Below are 22,603 nucleotides of genomic sequence, written 5' to 3'. Positions count from 1 at the left end.
GAGAGAGAGAGATCTTTAGGTAAGGTCCAACTGACCTGCACTCTGGTCTCAAGATAATTTTCCCTAGATATCAGCTAGAATAAAACTCAAGAGTCTGTCATTCAATTTGTCCATTTATTGGACAAGTATATGTTAGGCTGTCACCTGAGTGCCTGGCACTGTTTTGGTGCTGAGAATGCTGCAATGAACAAAACAGACAGACAGACCGTCCCATGGGGCATGTGCCCTCCTGAGAGAGACATGCAATTATAATCAAGCAGATAGGACTACGTCAGCTGGTGATAAGCAACATGAGAAAACATAAACCAGGCCCAGGGGAGAGGAAAAAGAGGGGCAGCACTGCTAGTTCCCAGAGTAGTCAGGGAATTTCTCAGACAAGGAGGCATGTGAGCAGAGACGTGAAGGGAGTGCTTTCAGACCACAATGCTGCCAGTCTGACACCTCTGGAAGGAAAAGGGGAAGGAAGGAGGGCTGTGGAGGAAGAGGCACGGCAGCTGTGCAGGCCAGAGAACGTCTCAAGCAGAGTGATGGGGACCCTCATGCAGAGATCTCCCCGTGGACAAGTACCATTCCAAACAGAAACGGCCTGGCTGGCTCAGTACCCTCGCCGTGCCGAGTGATTGGCAGGAGCAGCCCACAGAGTGGACCCAGCAGGAACACCCCGGCAAACGAAGGTGCAGTGCTGGGGCTGTCCACCAACCACCCTCGTCACAGCAGGTGCTGTTGAAGGGAGACCTGATGCACAGCTCTGGGACAACCACACTGTCCCAAGGACTTTGACTTTTACCTTAAGTGGGATTAAGGTAAAAGTAGGACCATCAGGAGGTTTTAAGTGGAAGAGTGACATGCTATGACTTGCATCATAAAAGAGTCCATCCGCTGCTAGATTCAGAATTAGACTGTCAGAGGGCAAGAATAGAGGCCACAACACCAGTTAGGAAGAACTGGGGAGAGCAGAAGGGAGTTCAGACCATCATACCTTCAGGAGTAGTGTCCATGGTTAAAAATGGTCAAATTCTGGGTATATGCTGAGAGGTAGATCTGATACTATTTGCTGATGGATCATGAGGGATGGTGAGCAGAAAGAAAATATTAAGGATGACTCTAAAACGTGGGGCCTCACCAATTAGAAACATAGAGAAGCTATTTTCTGGAAGGAAGGGCAGGACTGGGACTGCTGGTTGGCCAGCCCTGGAGTCGCTCAGAGGCAGGAGAGGTCATTTCCGGGCGGGCTGAAACCTGCGCAGAGAGGAGGCAATTTGAGCAAGACAAATGCAAGGGACTCTAAGAATGGTAGCCTGGAAACACTTGGCCCTTTGATATCTTTTGATTGAACTTCTCCTTCCATCACAGATTCAGATCCTTTTCATGGACCCTGGGGTCTATGCTGTAGCCTGGACTCTCGTCCTCTATGAGCTGTTCACCTCTTGACAGGGAGGAGAACAGGAGGGGAAGAGAGAGGCTTGTGTTGGTTCCATTATCTATCTCCATCAAAGCTTGCTGCTGCCTCCCATCCTCTTTCACCACCTTCCTGCTAAGATCGCCTGGCTAACATCTCTTTGACTTCCTGCTGCATGCCCCAAAAATCCTATAACCTTGAGTCAGCATGACTCATGACACTGTCAGTCTTTATGAGATCAGCAAAGCCTAGCCTTGTTGCATGATTCCTACTGACAAATGCAGCAAGAATGTCAAGAAGGCCTTAAGGAAAGCAGTGTGGTTGTCTTAGTCCTTCGCTGAATGGCCAGAGCCAATGTTCCTAAAGGAAGCCACTTCCCTGAGAAGGAGCCTGTGCGTTTCCTTGAGGCAGCCTATTGTGGAAATGAGTGGGAAAACACAAACTGTGAAAAAAAAAAAAAAACAGTTTTTCCTCTGCTTTCACACCACAACAATCAAAGCAGACTTCTGTGAGCAAATGTGTTGAGGTTCCTCCCCACCAAGTAAGCAAGCAGTTCTACAGCGGACACAAGCTGGGCATCCTCCAATTCAATTCCATTCCGACACCGTCTGTCTGGAGATTGCCTCAGATCCCATAAGCAGAGAGCTCAGTCTTACAAGACTGGCCCTTCTTCAGACACCAGTCACGAGGCACAGGTTGCCTCACCTGTGCTTCTGACCAACTGGTCTAAATCAAAATTCCCACAATCCCCTCCTCAGCTTCAATTTATTTACTAGAGCTGCTTACAGAATTTAGGAAAACACTTATTTGTATTTACTGGTTTATTATAAAGGATATTACAAAGGACACAGATAAAGAGATGCACAGGGCAAGGTATGTGGGAAGGGGCGTGGAGCTTTCATGCCCTCCTGGGCACACATCCCTCCAGGAGCCTCCAGGCATTCAACTACCTAGAAGCTCTCCTAACTCTATCCTTCTGGATTTTTTGGAGGCTTCATTACATAGGCATGATTGACAAAATCATTAGTCATTGGCGATCAACTTGACCTTCAGCCCCTCTCTCCTCCCTGTAGGTTCAAGGGTGGACTAGAAATCCCATCACTCTAATCCTGCCATGGTCTTTCCTGGTGACCAGCTCCCATCCTGAAGCTACCTAGGGACTTCAGTCATTAGTCAACTCATTAGCACTCAAAAAGATGCTCAGCACATTGAAGAGTCCAGTGATTTTAGGAGTTGTATGCCAAGAAACCAGGAAACAGACAAAGACCAAATATATATTGGAAACATGCAGGGAAGCAAAAAGAAAGGAATCATCTGTGTGCCAAGGTACTTGCTACACCCTTTACAGGCTCTTTTAATCTTTGCAATAAGCCTGCAAGCTAAATACAATTATTCACATTTTACAGTTGTAGAAATAGACTTAGAGTGATTACATGGTTTGCACAAAATCGCACGGCTAGTAAGTGTTGGGTTGGGTTATAACCCTAGGTCTGCCTGATCCCCAAAACCATCTTCTTTCCATCTTATTGTACTGCCCTGAGTCCACGTCCTATCAAACCTCATCTCCAGACTCTGCTGAAGAAATTAATTTAAAACGTTCATTATTATAACATCTGTAATATTGTTCCAGCTTGGATGCTGGTGCCAGGGACTCCATTTGTATTACTCTTAAACTTCAAAAAAGAAATATGTCAGGGAGTGAAAATGATTCTCATTTTACTACCATGGATACTGAGGGTTATTTTAGTGAGGTTGGGCTAGGCTCTGTTGCAGTAACATGTAACCCCAAAATCTCACTGTTTTCACGAAATTGATGTTTAGTCTTTGTTCATGTAGTGTCTAACATGGGTTGATGGGGCTTTGCCCTATCACTCACTCAAGGACCCAGATAGATGGAGGCTTACACCCTCTTGCAGATTCACCGTCTGGGACCCTGGCTTCCTCATCACCCAGGCAGCAAAAGTCAAGTACAGTTTCCTCACACCTGTTCTATTCTTCAGCACAAAAGAACTAATCCTTACCTCAATGCAAGGAAGTACACTGTGACACGTACATGAGCACATGGATATTTGATGAGCAACAAATGTCACGGCCACAATTCTCCATTAGCTTCAGAATATTGTGCTAAACCACAGAGCTGAGACTTGAAACTGGTCTACATGTCTCTCTCCAAGGTTCACAAATCATTGTGGGATCCGGAAAAGCAACTGCTCAAATCCATCAGAGCTGTTGCCACGTGAAGTCAGTCCTGCGATTCATCCAATTTAGAATTCAGGGTCCAGAAGGAACACACAGCGTTGCAGGAAACTACAAATGTCTTACTGACTTCAATCGTGGACTTTCGCGACATCCCAGAGATGACCTGATTCATCTCAAATCTCCAGCATGATGCTCTCTCCTTTGCAGGTTACCTTGGCCTCTGTGGAACTGCTTTTATTTCTGGCCTGTCTTGCCTCTGCAGGCAAATGATTTTATGCTGCTAGTTGCTAGTCTCTTAGTTTGGATGCTTATATGTATCACCACATTCTAACAAAGACTTGCTGCAGTGTAACAAAAAATGCATAGAAAGTAAGTTTAAAAAATAAATGTGAGAAAATAGATATGGGAAAAATAAGACAAAGTCAAGGATAACATTATACATAGTGCATACTGTGGGGTTCTGTGCACTTGCTTGGGGAAAGTCCAATATGCTTTCTGAGCTTCCAGGCAGCCAATGAAAGAGTGCTATATAATCCAGAAATACTCATAAGATAAAACTTCAGCCAGATATTCAGGGGACGCTCAGCTAGTTCTGGTACTTATACCTGACAGAACTCTTCCTCATGGGACCACCCAAAGGGAATATATTATGAGAGAGTGAAGGGAAAAAGAAAACCAGAAAAGGGAATTCCAGAAAACCAGTGGCATATTGGGAACTCTGGGTAAAACTCTGAAGCATCCTGGAGAACACAGAACACAAGTTGATTGGGGCTAGAAAGCCTTCTCAGAGGGCGGGGAAAAAAATCACTTCCACAGAAGAGGGAGGCGGAATGATACCAGAGTGTAAGAAAGAAGACAATGGAAACTTCAAGCAGATTCAAATAATCTCTGCTGCCTCTGATGGAATACGATTGAGTTTAGTTGCATGAGAGACTCAATTTGGAAATGAGAGGCAAAACAATATGGCAGCCGGAAGCTTCTTTGCAGGCTTCAGAGTCCAAAATGGTGGAACTAAAATTGTCCCATGGGAGGCTGAGCAGAAGCACCAAGAAAGTTCGGAGCCAAAGTCCAAACTCCTTTCAAACATTGTAGCGGCTGACAGATGTCCACTAGATTATGAACATGTCTGCTTTAGGAAAGACTTTTTCACGTTTCATGTACCGGCCACCAAATACATGTTGCCTTCTCTTGTTGAAGGCATATTAGTAAAACTCTGCAGGAAGTACTGGTCCTAAATTTGACATTCTCAGGAGTAGTGGGAAAGAATATGTCAAAGGAAAGAATATATCAAAGCCAACAGAATTGGAGAGTCAGGCAAGTTATATACATTATCTTTAATCCACATCACAGCCCAAATAGTAAGTATTATTACTTTCCAATCACTTTGACTACAATGACTACTTTACAAATGACTGTACTCAGGCTGAGAAACATGGAATAGCCTGAGCAATATTACACAACTCGTAAGTAGGGAACACAGAATTCTGACTTATCTCTGCCTAGTGCCATTTCCTGTGCCTTTTAATAACAAAATACTGCCTTTAGATACCAGGTAAATTGAAGAAATGAAAACTGAAGTAAAAGAGGCATTAAAATCCCAAGAAAAGATTAAAAAATAAACACTTGCTTTTGTCACTGGTAAACTGAGTTTTTTTTCCCCTGCTTTGTATAGGTTGCAAAGAAAGAACATCCAATTGGAAAAAAAAAAATAAAGAAAAAGCAACCGGGTTTTATTCAATGGCCAGAGAATGGAGAAGGGGTAGCTCTTGCTCCAAAGGCATCTTCTCTGCCCTGAAGTGTTGGGAGGCGGGGGAATCTTAGAGTTAAATGCGGGCCAGGAGAGATGTAGGCGTGCAGGCTGGAGTTCCAGACACGCAGGTGCAGTCCCAAACATAATTCTCCATACACCGCATGTTTACAAAATGGTAGAGATTTTCTTTTACAGGAGGAGATTTCAGCATTATAATGGTATGTTCATGATCTAAAGGTAACTAGGGGTCACTTGTTCCGGTTTGCACCAGTTCCATGCAGGTCTTATCTTCTTCTGGTATTTGGCAAGGGGTCACAAAGCTCTTGCAGTGCCTGGTTTCTTCAAGCAGCTGTGCCTATAGATAAAGAGACGAAAGAAAAAAAAAAAAAACTGGAAAAGTAAAATTCCTATTGCTTAGATGAGGCTGGGTTCATTCGGTGACACTTTTACTTTTCTTCCCTCCAAAACCCAATTAGAAATGAATTTTTAAAAATGTAAAGTCATGAAGACAGAGCAAACAGAAGATGAAATCACTGCTTCCAAATTTTGGAAACTGGAAGGCAAGAAGAATGAGTGAGAATGGACTTAGAAAGTTCGAGAGCACAGAATCCTTAGCTGGTTGTATAGGGAGAGCCAGGAAGCACCCAAATTACCCTGCACTGCCCCTAAAAGATTCAAGAAGTAGAGGTACCTAATACTTCTGGAAGTGGCAGAAAAATAGGACTGAAGACAGAAGGATGAATAAAATGTCTATATAAAAGCTAGTAACCTCCCTACTTCCACACAGCCTGGGACTGCCCCTCATCACCAAGCAGAAAGCTGGAGGCTTATTCTCTGGAGAGGATAAAGCAAAGGGGCTTTAGACCAAAGGCACCAGGCATAGGCCAGGGTGGAGAAACTATTTTCTTAAAAATAGTGAAGTGGGCATTTACTAATAGAATTCAGAGGCTCACAGGGCGCTGTCGGCTAGGTGCAAATATGCTAAACCAGAGATGGGGAAGGTCTTCTCTGAGAAAAAGACCCAAAGATGCTGATGTCAGAGGCTCCCCAGTGGAACAGCCCAGCCAGATGAGCCTGTGTTGATGACCATTCACAGTGTCCAAACTGCCGGTCAGCCTCCAAGCCCCAACTACTGATCAGGAGTAAACAGGGAAAGTTGCCAAACATCTGAGTGAAACATCCAACGAGAACACCAGATGCCAAAACAGAGTAAAGCAAATTGGAAGAAACAGAAGTATGCACGAGAAGATAACATCAAAATCAACGGTCCTTAAGATCCTCAGCTAAATAAGATCAAGTGTTCTACCCAGGAAATAAAAACAGAGTTTTCTTTTTCTAAGTTCTCATTCAGGAAACAAAAAGAGCTCTTGGAAATTAAAAATATGAAAGCAGATATAAGAAATATATCTTATATAGTAGAAAGTTTGGAATGTAAAGTTAAGAAAGTTTGGAATATAAAGTTAAAAAAAAATCCCAGAGTAGAGTGAAAAGAGTCACAGTAGACTGAAAAATGTAAAAAGTTGAGACGTTAAAATTACCACATGTCAAAGATTCATAATTAGTAAGAGAACCAGTAAGATGTTACAAATGGTTCAGTGGAGAAATCAAACAGCAGACACGTAGACAATAGAGAATGCTGAAGTGAATATGTTAATCAATGCAAAACTGGCTTTTTGGGGAAAGAGGGATACCAATATGCCGCTGCACCAGACAAAGTATATTTGCATCTCTATGAAAAGGAGGCATTTACATTACTCGCAGTTTTCCACAACTCTAGCTCAAAGACAATGGAGGTGGAAGCCTTTATAGAATCAGATAACCCAGAAGAGTACACTAAATAGGAACCCAAAACTCTTTTCCCTGACAGAGAGAAAAGACAAGAAAATTAGAAGATTGTTCCAGGATGTCTAATACCCAAATAATAGAATTTCCAAAAAAGAAAGAACAAAGAAAACAGTCAGGGAAAAGATTATCAAAGAAATAATTCTAGAAAATGTTTCAGAACTAATAAATTAGAAGAGTGAGTCTTTTATACAATTATCAAAACTCATGAAAATTTTTCACAAATGTTTGCATTTGTTGTATGCAAATTAAACCTCAATAAAGTTAATTTTTTAAAAAGAGCTGGCTCAACTAATACCTCTAAAGTGGTGAGCTAAGACCCAAACAAAGACACTTCATCACAAATTTTAAATCTCTGGGTACAAAGACAAGAGTCTACAAGCTTTCATAGAATAAAAATGTCACCAAAGGCCGGGCGTGCTGGCTCATGCCTGTAATCCCAGTACTTTGGGAGGCCTAGGCTGGTGGATCACGAGGTCAGGAGATGGAGACCATCCTGGCTAACATGATGAAACCCCATCTCTACTAAAAATACAAAAAATTACCCGGGCGTGGTGGCGGGCGCCTGTAGTCCCAGCTACTCGGGAGGCTGAGGCAGGAGAATGGCGTGAACCTGGGAGGCGGAGCTTGCAGTGAGCCGAGATGGTACCACTGCACTCCAGCCTGGGCAACAGAGCGGGACTCCATCTCAAAAAAAAAAAAAAAAAAAAAAAGTCACCAAAAACAAAGAATTTTAAAAAATCAGATGGTTTCAAACTTTTCAAAAGGTAGAAGATAATAAAGCAAAGCCTTCAAAATTATGAAAGAAAACAATTTCCTATTTAAAATTCTATACTCAGCTAAACTATCATAAGCATATATAAAATCTAAAAAAAATACTGTGACTGCCTGGCACTATTTCTCAGGAAAATGATGGAGCCTGTGTTCCACCAAAATAAGCAAGTAATCACCAAAAAATAAATAAATAGATAAAAGCCTTGGGACACAGCACAGGAAAGGGTTGAGGGAATCCTCTGGATGATGCGTAGAAACTCCATGATGACACCGTGCACCAAGACCAAAGGGCAACCAAGACCAAAGTGCAAAATCAGCAGACCTCAGGAGATGAAGCTGATAGGACAGCCGATGAATCTGAACATCCTGAGAAATTTAGATAACTGGCAAGGAGTTTAGGGGTTGAACGAATGATAAGCAGATGGAACATTCAGCAAACAAACCTAAAATAAGACGTTTCCTAACTCCAAGGAAAAACAAAAAGCAAGCTAAGAAAGCAAGTGTAATCTTAGTGTACTACTTACTCACCTATCGATGTCTTCACATTTTCATAATAATGTAAATACCAAATAATAATGTAAGCAAAATTCTAGTATAATTATACTGGGGAAATGGAGAGCACAGATGGGTGCTTGTGTTCATGTTGTAGGATAAAGGAGTCAAATCCTTACCTCATCTTCACTGTCCATATATCATTCGAAAATTGCTAAAGTTGGCCGTGCACGGTGGCTCATGCCTGTAATCCCAGCACTTTGGGAGGCTGAGGTGGGCGGATCACTTGAGGTCAGGAGTTCGAAACCAGATTGGCCAACATGGTGAAGCCCCGTCTCTACTAAAGTACAAAAATTAGCCTGGCGTGGTGGCATGTTTCTGTAACTCCAGCTACTAAGGAGGCTGAGGCAGGAGAATTGCTTGAACCCAGGAGGCAGAGGTTGCAGTGAGCCAAGATTGTGCCATTGCATTCCAGCCTAAGCAACAGAGTGAGACTCCATCAAAGAAAGAAAGAAAGAGAGAGAGAGAGAGAGAGAAGGGGGGAGGGGGGAAGGAGAGAGGGCGGGAGGGAGGGAGGGAGGGAGGAAGGAAGGAAGGAAGGAAGGAAGGAAGGAAGGAAGGAAGGAAGGAAGGAAAGAAAGAAATTGTTGAAGTCAACAAGTAGTGGCTGGGCACAGTGGCTCGCGCCTGTAATTCCAGCACTTTGGGAAGCCAAAGCGAGAGGACCTCTTGAGCCCAGGGGTTCAAGACCAGCCTGGGCAACATACTGAGACACCATCTCTACTAGAAATAATTTTTTAAAATTATCCGGGCATGGTAGTGCGCATCTGTAGTCCCAGCTACTTGGGACGTTGAGGTGGGGGGGGGGATCACTTGAGCTCAAGATTTCAAGGTTACAGTGAGTTACAATCACACCACTGCACTCCAGCCTGGCTAACAGAGTGAGACTCTGTCTCAAAAAAAAAAAAAAGAGAGAGAGAGAGAGAAGTAGCAATAGAAACATGTTATTTGTTTTTTGTAAAAATAATCAGCTTAAGGATGTTTTGAAAGTGCTTATCTGTGGAGAGGATCAAATGGAGGGGACCCAGGGTGCATAAGAGAGGGCGTGGTGTTTCCTGTAGATCTATTTGTCTCTTTAAACTATGTGCATGCAAAGCCCACCTCTGGGACCAATTCCAGGAAGACTGATGGCCAAACTCTCCTGGGAACAGCTGAAGAAAGAGAACCTGGGTCCATCCCTGCTGATCCTTTGTTCTTTGCCTTGGAGATTTGAGAGTTAACATCTAGATGCAAAGAAATAAAGTCCAAACACTAACACTGACTAATTTTGAGTCTTTGTTGTGGCCTGGCATGGTGGCTCACACCTGTCATCCCAGCACTTTGGGAGGCCAAGGCAGGCGGATCACCTGAGGTCAGGAGTTCGAGACCAGCCTGACCAACTTGATGAAACTACACCTCTACTAAAAATACAAAAACTAACTGGGCATGGTGGCATGTGCCTGTAATCCCAGCTACTTGGGAGGCTGAGACAGGAGAACCAGGGAGGCAGAGGTTGCAGTGAGCCGAGATTGCACCATTGCACTCCAGCCTGGGCAACAAGAGCAAAACTCTGTCTCCAAAATAAAATAAAATAAAAACAAATTATGTGCATGCACAACTTTGATCAACATAATTTCTGTAAGAAGAAGAATGCATTGAAAAAGCTGTTACTGTAACTTTTACAGACCCAGGGAAAGTAGAATTTCCTGTTGTTGATTCCAACATCCATCTACCAAGTTTCCAGAGGTCCTCAGTCTTAATATTCGGGGGTATGTCCAAGTCACAGCAGGCCAAAAGCTGTCATGTCCCAAGCAGAGGAAAAGTAACCCATTCTCTGAATTTTTGCCTTTAATAACACATGATGCAAGCCCCATTGGGTGGAAACAGGACTGATGTGCGACTCAGAACATCAATATTTTATTTCCCACTCATCAATCATTCACCACCTGCTGGCAAACAGCACCTTCCAGCCGGTGTCTCCAGGTCTCCATCCAGCGCCAAGACTATCAATATTTTATGCTTGGGAGATGAAGTTGCTACACAGGCGCATTATCCCCTGCCCAAGCACTGTACAGAAAAAGCTCTTCTTTCCTGTAGGCAGCTCTGGGAGAACACAGCAGGCAGTATCTGTCACACTGCTCCGGCTCCCTCTGTGGGCTCCCAGTTCTACACATGATGCAGCAGGCACAGTAATGCACTTGCAGAGATGGACTTCTGAAGAGGGAAACTGAGGCAGCCTTTCCAGTGTCCCGAGCACTTTGTCTCTACTGCCCATAGAATTCTTCAACCAGAATATCATTCCCTCCCTGCCCTCGGGCCCCAGTTGTGATGTAAATTAAGACTGACTCATATGGCTGGGCACAGCGGTTCATGCCTGTAATCCCAGTACATTGGGAGGCTGAGGCAGGTGCATCACCTGAGGTCAGGAGTTCAAGAACAGCCTGGCCAACATGGCGAAACCCTGTGTCTACTAAAAATACAAAAATTAGCCGGGCGTGGTGGCATGCACCTGTAGTTCCAGCTACTTGAGGGGCTGAGACAGGAGAATTGCTTGAACCCGGGAGGCAGAAGTTGCAGTGAGTCAAGATCATGCCACTGCACTCCAGCCTGGGCGATAGAGCGAGAGTCCGCCTTAAAAAAAAAAGGGGGTTGATATGACCTAAAATCTCTTTAATTCACCAAAAATCATTTATAGAACACCAACAATGTGTTGGGCATCCAGAGAGATCCTGGGAACACAAGTACACGTAAGACACATTTGTGGGCCGGGCGCGGTGGCTCAAGCCTGTAATCCCAGCACTTTGGGAGGCCGAGACGGGCGGATCACGAGGTCAGGAGATCGAGACCATCCTGGCTAACACGGTGAAACCCCGTCTCTACTAAAAAATACAAAAATCTAGCCGGGTGAGGTGGCGGGCGCCTGTAGTCCCAGCTGCTCGGGAGGCTGAGGCAGGAGAATGGCGTAAACCCGGGAGGCGGAGTTTGCAGTGAGCTGAGATCCGGCCACTGCAGTCCAGCCTGGGCAACAGAGCAAGACTCCGTCTCAAAAAAAAAAAAAAAAAAAAAAAAAAAAAAAAAAAAAGACACATTTGTGGACATGTCTATTTCCATGGTGATACAGTAACATCTGTCATTTTCCTAGCACTGTGTACCAGGCACTGTCCCGGGCATTTGACATCTATTGCCCTTAATTCTTACATCAAATCAAAAGGTAATCAAACTCGATTTCAAGAAAGACTGTATTTTTTTTCCTTCTCGAGTTTATTGAGAAATAATTTACATACAATAAACTGCATACATTTAAAGGGTACAATTCCAGAAGTTTTGATAGTTGTATACGCCCCAGAAACCACCACCACCATCGAAACGCCCGACATTTCTGTCACCTCCAAAAGATTCCTTGTGCCCTGTTGCAGTCCACACTTCCGTCTCCCTCCATCTGCAGGCAACCACTCTTCTACTTTTTGTCACTGTAAATTAGGTTGCATTTTCTAGAAATGGAAGCCTACAGAGTGATCTCTGTGCCTGGCTTCTTTCACTCAGCATAATGATTTTGAGATTCATCCACATCCTTGCATGTATGAGTAGTTCGTTCTTATTTGCTGCTGAGTGGTTTTCTATTGTATGGAAAGACTGCTTATACCCATTCACCTGTTGATGGACATTTGGACTGTTTCCAGTTTTTAGCTATTATGAATACAGCCGCGGAGAACATTCATGTCAAAGTCTTTGTGGGAACATAGGTTTTGATTTCTCTTCGGTAAATGCCTAGAAGTAGAACAGCAGGGTCATACTGTAGATTCATAAAGTCTTCCCTTTTTAGCATATTTTTACGGTCAGACATGATGCTTTTGAATGACACAGTGAGAATTCACAGGCCTCAAGTTTATCTGTCAAGGATTATAAGATCAACAAAAATCAATTGGATACCAAAAATAAACAAATAAATAACCCTATGCAACTCTCAGTATCATTCGTTATTATCATAGTTTTTATTTGGGCTGGGTGCAGTGGCTCCTGCCTGTAATCCTAGTACTTTGAGAGGCTGAGGTGGGTGGATTATCTGAGGTCAGGAGTTCGAGACCAGCTTGGCCGACATGGCGAAACCCCATCTCTACTAAAAATACAAAAATTAGCCGGGTCTGGTGGCAAGTGCCTGTCATCCCAGCTACTCAGGAGGCTGAGGCAGGAGAATCACTTGAACCTGGGAGGCAGAGGTTGCAGTGAGCTGAGATTGCGCCACTGCACTCCAGCCTGGGCAACAGAACGAGACTTCGTCTCAAAAATAATAATAATAATAGTGCTTATTTACACCATCAAGGAATAAGTGAATCCCTATAAGCAAATTTTGTAAAAACTGAAACTTACCCTTTCAATCTTCTCCTTTTAAATTCTTTTAAGTATTATCTATTCCTGATACTATCAGCAATTTATTAGCATTCCTATTCCTCTAGAAATCCTTGTGACAGGTTTACAGCGTTTGCTGCGTGCCTTATTAAAATGTGTCCTGGCCATGCTGCTACTGACACCCCGGAAGTGTCATGCTGGCTGCCCAGTGCTGTCCCCGTGAGCTGCCCAGGCAGGGGAGTTTTGCCCCAACACCATGGTGGCTCAGGTGGCTGTGTAGATTTGTCTGCAGCTCAGAGATGTCCTATATTCTGTCCTACGCCACACCTTTATTTTTCTTAATTGTCCATCACTAATCCAGTCTACAGACACAGGCACACATGTGCTCCCACATGCACACACATACACAAACACGTCCACACAGAGGCATTTCTCCAAGCACTTCCTAAATCTTTGGGTGAGATAAGAAAGCAAATGACCAAGGGTATCAGAATTTTGTGGAATCCAGTCAAAAAAAGAGAGCTGCACTTATGCACCAAGATTTTTCTAAAACGACATTCACAGCAGTGGTATTTATATCACAAAGGAAAAAAATGTAAAAGAACAACCACACTGTTCATTAGTAGGGAAATGGACACATCACGTGATCAGTACTAAATCAGGAGTTTTGACTGAGGTGCCAAGAGACAACTGAGAGCACACAAGCAGGAGACCGTGTGAAAGATCAGCTGTGAGAACTTCCCAAGTGGAGTCTGCACAGCAATTGCAGGATCCTGAGACCCCTTCTCAAACATAGAGGGCGATAAAAGAGCTGAAGAGAGATTTAGTGAGAAGGATTTTCAGAGAGCCCCGTTGAAGTCTATGAGACAGACCTCATGCAGAGGGAAGTGGCACCTCCTCTTCACCAGGCATCCAGAGAGACATACTTCCCAGTCAACACTCGGAGAGCCTGCTGTGTATCCCTAGGGTTCAAACACAATCTGAATCCTGCCCAGGAAGTCCACAGGCGAGCGAAAGGGAGCAGCTTCAGTGATGGGGCCTGGGGAAGGTGGCTGTGCTGGGATGGCTGGTGCTCCCAGAATGTGTCAGGTAAGGATATGCAAGGGTTTCGTGTGGCGCAGAGGTGGGCCATTCAAGAGAGAGCCAGCCTGAAGGGTCACCTGAAAGGGTGGAGGGTCTCTAACAAGCCAGGGCTGTGGAGAGGACTGCGGGACACAAGGGCCCCAGGGAGAGCGGCAGTCAGAGATACCCAACGCCCTGCCGCATCAGAGGAGCTGAAGTTGGAGGAGTCCCTTCAAGTGGACTCAGAGTCATCTTGAGACGGGATCAGTTGACGTGGAACTTTATGCTCCCTTTCTCCTCCACCCTTCCCATGTTTAACCCTGGATGAGGTAACAAGAAAGAAAGAAGAAAGTGACCACTCCACCAACGCTTCCTTTCCAAAGGCTGGTGGCCCAACCACACCCATGCCACAGCCTGGCAGGTGCAGGAGACAGGATGAAAAGTTAATATGTTGGATGACGCATTCTAATTTCTGAATCAAGACTGTTTTGCTATAACAAGTGTTGGAAAGGGTGTTAAGAAAAGGGAACCCTGGAACACTGTTGATGGGAATGTAAATTGGCGCAGCCATTATGAAAAACAGTATGGAGGTTCCCCAAAAAGTTAAAAATACAACCACTGTAAGATCTGTCAATCCTACTTCTGCGTATATATACAAAGAAACAAAATCAATATTTTGGAGAGATATCTGCACTCCCATGTTTATTTCAGCATCAGTCACAACAGCAAAGAAGCAACATAAGTGTGCAGAAATGGATGAATGGATAAAGAAAATGGTAATTCACACAATAGAATATTTCTCCACCTAAACAAGTAGAAAATCCTATCATTTACAATAATATGGATGAACCAGCCGGGCACAGTGGCTCACGCCCGTAATCCCAGCACTTTGGGAGGCTGAATGGATCACCTGAGGTCAGAAGTTCGAGACCAGCCTGGCCAACATGGCAAAACCCCATCTCTACTAAAACTACAAAAATTACCTGGGTGTGGTGGCAGGTGTCTGTAATCCCAGCTACTCAGGAGGCTGAGGTAGGAGAATCACTTGAACCTGGGAGGTGGAGGTTGCAGTGAGCCGAGATTGCGTCACTGTACTCCAGCCTTGGTGACGGAGAAAGACTCCATCTTAGAAACAAAAAAAACATATATGGATGAACCCGGAGGACATTATGCTAAGTGAAATAAGCCAGACCCAGAAAGACCAATACTGCGTGATTTCACTTACACGTGGAGCCTTAAAAAAATTGAACTTGTTGAAGCAGAGAGTAGAATGCTGGTTGCTTAGGGCTTAGGGGTCACCGATGGGGTGACATCAGTCAGAAGTACAAGCTTTTAGCTATAAGTGAAGCTCTAGAGATCTAATATACAGAATGGGGATTATAGCTGACAATACTGTATTGTACACTTCAAAATTGCTAAGAGTAGACTGTAAGCATTCTCACCCAAAAAAATGATAAGCATATGAGGTGATAGATATGTTACTTAGCTTGATTTAATCATTTCACAATGTATACATATGTGAAAACATCACATTGTACACCCTAAATATATATGATTTTTATTTGTCAGTTACACTGCAATAAACTTGGGGGGTGGGGAGAAATATTGTTCTGCTGTTTAAAGAGACCTACGAATACATAGCCTAGTCATGGGACCACCTGAGTTTTTATCTAAGACATGGAGAGAAACTTCCCTGGCAACATTGGAAGAGACGATGGGAAGCAAAATGAAGTTGTATTCTGATTATAGCCCTCTAGTCATGCTTACTCAACACACTGGTTACATAAAATATGGACACCCACACTACGGACAACCAGGCAATGCTTAAAAAGAATGAGTACTAATATATAGTCTCCAACACATAATATCGTGGGGGGGTGGGGGGAAGCTACTTGCAAAACAATTCTCAAAGCATAATCGCATTTATGTTAAAAAAAAAAAAACTATACAAACATCTGTGTGCGTGTCTGTGCATATACATGTGTGTGAGATAGAACAGAATTCACTCCCTTCCATCCCCTTTGCTCAGTCCAATCCTCACCCCTAATGGGAAAGGGGCTTTTAGTTCAGTAGCACACCAAAGGCAATCAGTAGAGCAGGAGACATTGCCTAGCATGTAGGTGCTTTTCCCCAAAGGATGTACAGGACGTGACCTGTGATGACCATCCAAGGATGGGACCGGGAACGTGTCTTCCAGCCTTGCCCCTAGAGTCTGTGGCAGATGGACAGGAGCCCGACTGAAGAGTAGACAAGGAAGGAAAAAGCATAGTGAGACTTAAGAGCACTCCTCCCATTTGGCTGGGCTAAAAGACACCCCATAGGGAACGTTAGGAAGTTTTTTGTATCATTCTCTGAACTTGGAATACTTTAGTTAGTAGCAATAAGGGGTCCTTCAAGTAGGAGATGACAGGCACACCCCTTCAGACACTGGGGACAAAAAATAGCCTTCAGATGAGGATGTTTCAGAAAAGGTGGCAGGATGCCCACTCCTCTGCTAAGGGTGATGGCAGCAGGGCAGGCGGTCGGGGGCTGGTGAGGGCAGAGAGGCTGTAGGAGGAATACAAAGGGGCATTTTCACCTTTCACTCTCGTTTTGAGGTGTTCCCATGTTTATAGTAAATGTGACCATCTGTTGGTTGTGTCATTTTATTGCATAGTGCATTTGAATCAATAAATTGGACCACACAGGGTCCTTTGCTGGCCCTGTTATGGCCTTTGGAGACTGAGCTACTGGGGCCCTTCTAGCAGAGTCAGACTAACATTTGCACGTGTCTCTGAGTTCCCAGCTGCACTCCTTCCAGCAGACTGTGTCTGCACTGGGGAGAAGCCTAACTTTACAGTCACTTGGACATTGCTGTGCAGTGTCTTCATAGCAAAGAGCATTCGCACTGGAGATCACTGCACAAAGCCAAGGTGCGACCACCATCCCCACGTTGAATTTGGCCCTCTCGGAACATCCTGGGCCCATTTTCAAAACTAGACAGCGTTAAAGACCACAGGAAAGCCTCTGGGAAAGTCACCCCCTCTTGCCCTGGAGTTTTCACAACCAATGAGTAAATGCTGCTGGAATTGAAAGGCCTTCCCTGGTGAGGGCACCACTCTGCCTTCCCAATTAACATATTATAGATTCCATACATCTGGCTGCCGAATGAATTCCAGAGCACTGAGTGCCAGCACTGAGTGGCAAGCCATTCAATTTCTTTGATTAAATTCCATTTTTAAAGTCCCATATCTAAGAGGAACACTGGGGACTGCTCTAAATTATATTAATTTTTAAAATCATATAGGTAGTCAAGGGTAGAATTTAAGGATCATTCAAGTCATAAGGGATTATTAGAATAGTGCAGCCACTGTGAAAAACAGTCTGACAGTTCCCCTGAAAGTTAAATATATGGTTACCTTATGACCCGGCAGTTCCACTCATAGGTATATCACCAAAGGAAATGAAAAGAAGTGTTCACACAAAAACCTGTAACTGAATGTTCATAGCAGCATTATCCATATTAGCCAAAAAGTGGAAACCACCCAAATGCCCATCGTCTGATGAATGGCCAAGGAAAAATATGGCTTAACCACAGAGTGGAACAGTATTTAACCATAAAAATGAATGAAGTTCTGACACATGCTACAACATGGATGAAGCTTGAAAACACCATTCTAAGTGAAAGAAGCCAGTCAGAAAAGGCCATATATTATATGATTCCACTTATATAAAATATCCAGAACAGGCGAATCATAGACACAGGGATTACATTGATTTAGGATTGCCTTGGACTAGGTAGTGAGCGGAGGGCTAGGAGATGATATTCAAAAATGGACTATGGTGATAGTTGCACACTCCGAGAATCTACTAAAAACCATTGAACTGAGTGATTTAAATGTATGAATTGGTATGGCATGAGAATTATATCTCAATAAAGTTGCTATTGAAAAAGAGAGAGAGAGATCTTTAGGTAAGGTCCAACTGACCTGCACTCTGGTCTCAAGATAATTTTCCCTAGATATCAGCTAGAATAAAACTCAAGAGTCTGTCATTCAATTTGTCCATTTATTGGACAAGTATATGTTAGGCTGTCACCTGAGTGCCTGGCACTGTTTTGGTGCTGAGAATGCTGCAATGAACAAAACAGACAGACAGACCGTCCCATGGGGCATGTGCCCTCCTGAGAGAGACATGCAATTATAATCAAGCAGATAGGACTACGTCAGCTGGTGATAAGCAACATGAGAAAACATAAACCAGGCCCAGGGGAGAGGAAAAAGAGGGGCAGCACTGCTAGTTCCCAGAGTAGTCAGGGAATTTCTCAGACAAGGAGGCATGTGAGCAGAGACGTGAAGGGAGTGCTTTCAGACCACAATGCTGCCAGTCTGACACCTCTGGAAGGAAAAGGGGAAGGAAGGAGGGCTGTGGAGGAAGAGGCATGGCAGCTGTGCAGGCCAGAGAACGTCTCAAGCAGAGTGATGGGGACTCTCATGCAGAGATCTCCCCGTGGACAAGTCCCATTCCAAAGAGAAACGGCCTGGCTGGCTCAGTACCCTTGCCGTGCCGAGTGATTGGCAGGAGCAGCCCGCAGAGTGGACCCAGCAGGAACACCCCGGCAAATGAAGGTGCAGTGCTGGGGCTGTCCACCAACCACCCTCGTCACAGCAGGTGCTGTTGAAGGGAGACCTGATGCACAGCTCTGGGACAACCACACTGTCCCAAGGACTTTGACTTTTACCTTAAGTGGGATTAAGGTAAAAGTAGGACCATCAGGAGGTTTTAAGTGGAAGAGTGACATGCTATGACTTGCATCATAAAAGAGTCCATCCGCTGCTAGATTCAGAATTAGACTGTCAGAGGGCAAGAATAGAGGCCACAACACCAGTTAGGAAGAACTGGGGAGAGCAGAAGGGAGTTCAGACCATCATACCTTCAGGAGTAGTGTCCATGGTTAAAAATGGTCAAATTCTGGGTATATGCTGAGAGGTAGATCTGATACTATTTGCTGATGGATCATGAGGGATGGTGAGCAGAAAGAAAATATTAAGGATGACTCTAAAACGTGGGGCCTCACCAATTAGAAACATAGAGAAGCTATTTTCTGGAAGGAAGGGCAGGACTGGGACTGAGTGTTAGAAATCGGGAGTTGGATTTAGGACCTTTCATCTCTGGGAAGCCTGTTAGGGGTCAAGGTAGAGTCATGGAGCAGGTAGCTGCTGTGAGAATATGCATTCAAAACAGATCACTGGTTGCAGGTCCAGATTGGGCAGTCGCCAGCCTTTGAATGGTCTTTGAAACCATGAGACCCAATAAGACCACCTAGGGAATAAATGCAAATACAGAAAAGAAGTGATCGGAAGATGGATCTGGGGACCTTCAGCATTTAGAAGTTAGAAAGATGGACAAGAATCAGCAATGGCAACTGAGAAGGAGCTGGCAGGAGTGTAGGAGACAGCCGAGAGAGAAACCCCCGGAAACCAAGTGAGGAAAGAATCTGAGGAGTGAGGCACTGTGCAAAAGCAATTGATAGGCCAGGTAAGGTGAAGACTCAGAACTGACCCATAAAGGCCACCCAACAAGAACAGTCCCAGCGGAGTGTAAGGACAAGCTCATGACGCAGGTGCATTCAAGAGAGGAGTGGAGGCGGTGGGAATCCAAAGAGGGACGTGGGCTCACAGGACGTTCTCTTTACTAGGCGATTTTGCACAATGAGGGTGTCCAGACAGACGTGGTCCAGGACAGAAGGGGAATTGTTGGAGCAAAGTTGTTGGGGCATGAGTTTCCTATTGCTGCTGGAATGAGTCACCACAAATTGTACCTTAAAACAACATAAATTTATACCCTTACATTTCCAGAAGTCAAAAGTCCAAAATGGGTCTTCCGAGGCTGAAACCAAGATACTGACCAGGCTGTGTTCCTTCTAGAGGCTCTAGGGGAGAATGTGTTTCTCACCTTTTCCAGCTTCTGAAGGCCAACGCATTTCTTCTTCCATCTTCAAGTCCAGGAGCACAGCATCTTCAAATCTTTCTCTGACTCTGAACTTCTGCTTCCCTTTTCCATCTTTTAAGGACCCTTGTGATTATCCAGAATAACTCCCCATCTGAAAGTTTTCAATCACATTTGCAAAGTCCCCTTTTCCACGTAAAGTAATATATTCACAGGTTCTGGGGACTGGGATGTGGACATCTCTGGGGGCCATTTATTCTGCGTACCACGTTGGTAGGAAGCAGGGGATGTGGTCTACGGTGCATGTAGGTATGGTCCTCACTCAAAGCACAGTTAGTTCATCTTTAATAACCACAGTAAAAGGAGAAGAAATGATGCAGGTGCAGGTAAGGGTGACACAAAGAGCAATCACCCCTCCCACTGGCCGAGGAAGAGCATGTTTTATAAAAACTTGAATGGTGAAAATACTAATGGTGATGACAATGTTGATGGTGGTGGTGATGGATGAGGTGGTGTGGTGGTGACGGTGACAACGGTAATGGTGACTACCATGCTAGCTACAATGTATCTTGCATTTACCAAATATTAAGCGCTTTTATGCTTTACCTCTAATCCTCATAATCCCCACTCTGGAAAGAGGATAGCTGAAGCTACGTGAGGTTAAGTAATATTAATCACTGGCAAGTCTGGTACAGGAACTCAGTTGCCAGCTAAGAGGGGGTGGGGTAAATTCAGTTTCCCAGACCAAACTCAATATCCTTTGTTTCTCCCCATTCTCTCTCTCTCTCTCCCTCCCTCCCTCCCTCCACAGTCTGCTTCCATTCCTCTAAGGAGTGTTTGTTCATTAACTCTGATTGGAAAGGAAGCAGCTTCCCCTGGTATCTGTTTGTGGAGGGCAGTGAAAACTTTAGTTTGCTCCTGCCCTTATATTGAGGGGTCTGAAATAAATTAATATAGATATGAAACTTCTTCAGAAACATATCTTAAAGCATATAAAGAACCTGAGTGTCCCAGGCAGTGGGAACTTTTTCCAAGCCCTATGTTTCCATAGGAAACATCCCGAGATGTTCTCAAGTCAGGAGCTGCATGCCCAACCTGCTCCAACATTTCTGAGCCCTGAGACTTCTGGGCTCCGGTTTCCTTCTCTGTAGAATGCCGACTCTCATACCCACTCCCCAGCATTCTCATGCTGATGGACCTAAATAGCTAACACTGTAGAGGGCTCCCTGTTTTGAAAGGTCTACTGTGTGCAAAGCCCTGCTCGAAGCACTTTACCTTCATTCATGCGCAGAGTCCTCCTCCCCATCCGACATGTAGGTGCTATTGACAGCCTCATCTTATTATACAAATGGGGAACCCCAGGACTCCCTTCCAGATGGGTCACCAGAGTCCGGATTACTGAGCCCCAAGGAGAGGAAAGGAATCAGATGGTGGTGGCGAGGGAGGCGCGGTGGCAAGAGTGAGAGCGGAGGGACTTCTTTTAAAAGTTCAAGCCCTGCCATCGCCGGGCGCGGTGGCTCACGCCTGTAATCCCAGCACTTTGGGAGGCCGAGACGGGCTGATCACGAGGTCAGGAGATCGAGACCATCCTGGCCAGCACGGTGAAACCCCGTCTCTACTAAAAAATACAAAAAACTAGCCGGGCGAGGTGGCGGGTGCCTGTAGTCCCAGCTACTCGGAGGCTGAGGCAGGAGAATGGCGGGAACCCGGGAGGCGGAGCTTGCAGTGAGCTGAGATCTGGCCACTGCACTCCAGCCTGGGCGACAGAGCGAGACTCCGTCTCAAAAAAAAAAAAAAAAAAAAGGTTCAAGTCCTGCCTCTTTTAACTTAAACGGTCTGTGTGCAAAGAGAAAGCAAATGTAGAGCAACAGAAAGTAAATTAGTGGTTACCTGGGGCTGAGAACAGGATTAACTGTAAACAGGCACAAGGGATCTTACTGGGAGGAATGAAAAAGTTCCAAAGCGGGATTATAGTAATGGTTGCACAACTCAGAAACTTTACTAGAACTCATTGAATTATTCACTTAGAATGAGTGAATTTTATGGCATGTAAATTTTACCTCAATAAAGTTGGTTTATAAGAAAAAGTTTGCCTGAGATGAAAAAGCAAAATTTGGTTGGGGTGGGGAGTGTCTGCAGTTTTAAAACACGGCTAAAAATTTTTCAACACTTCTCCCACTGAGAGATGGAGTTTGTGTCCCTCCCATGAATCTGGGCAGACGTATGACTGCATTGACCAAGAGAGGACAGTGGAAATGACACTAGTTGACTTTCACCTTGTTCACTGGGAACATTCTCATGGTGGATAATTTTATGCATCAATTTGACTGACGGTCAGGACCCAGAATAAACATTATTTCCAGGTGTATCTGTGTGGATATTTCCATGAGATTAGTGTTTGAATCGGTGGGCTCAGTCAAGTAGACTGCCCTCCCTGAGGCAGATGAGCATCTTCCAGGGCTGGAATAGAACCAAGGGTGGAGGAACTTGGGAATTTGAGCCTTTTTTTCTGCCTCACTGATGAGCTGGAGTCTCTCATCTCACCTTCTCTGACCTTCAGACTGGGAGTTACATCTGGGTTCCCCGGGTTCTCAGGCCTTTAGATTTGGAATGAATTATACCGCTAGCTTTTCTGACAGCAGGTCATGGGACTTCTCAGCCTCCAAAATCCCAAATTCCTCATAATAAATATATTTTAAATAAATATTTTTTTTATATAGTCATGCTTCGCTTAATGACAGGGATGTGTTCTGAGAAATGCATCGTTAGGC

The 22,603-nt window shown here is 44.5% G+C and overlaps 1 pseudogene; it reads right to left on the bottom strand.

Moving 5' to 3' along the window:
- Nucleotides 1-1,347: 1,347 nt before the first annotated feature.
- LOC126932406 (store-operated calcium entry-associated regulatory factor-like) overlaps nt 1,348-22,603 on the bottom strand; it is a 32,799-nt pseudogene continuing 11,543 nt past the window's right edge.

Source organism: Macaca thibetana, chromosome 12, assembly GCF_024542745.1.
Source record: "Macaca thibetana thibetana isolate TM-01 chromosome 12, ASM2454274v1, whole genome shotgun sequence".
NCBI lineage: Eukaryota > Metazoa > Chordata > Mammalia > Primates > Cercopithecidae > Macaca > Macaca thibetana.
Note: the sequence above shows the minus strand (reverse complement) of the source record. Positions and strands in the feature narration are given on the sequence as shown.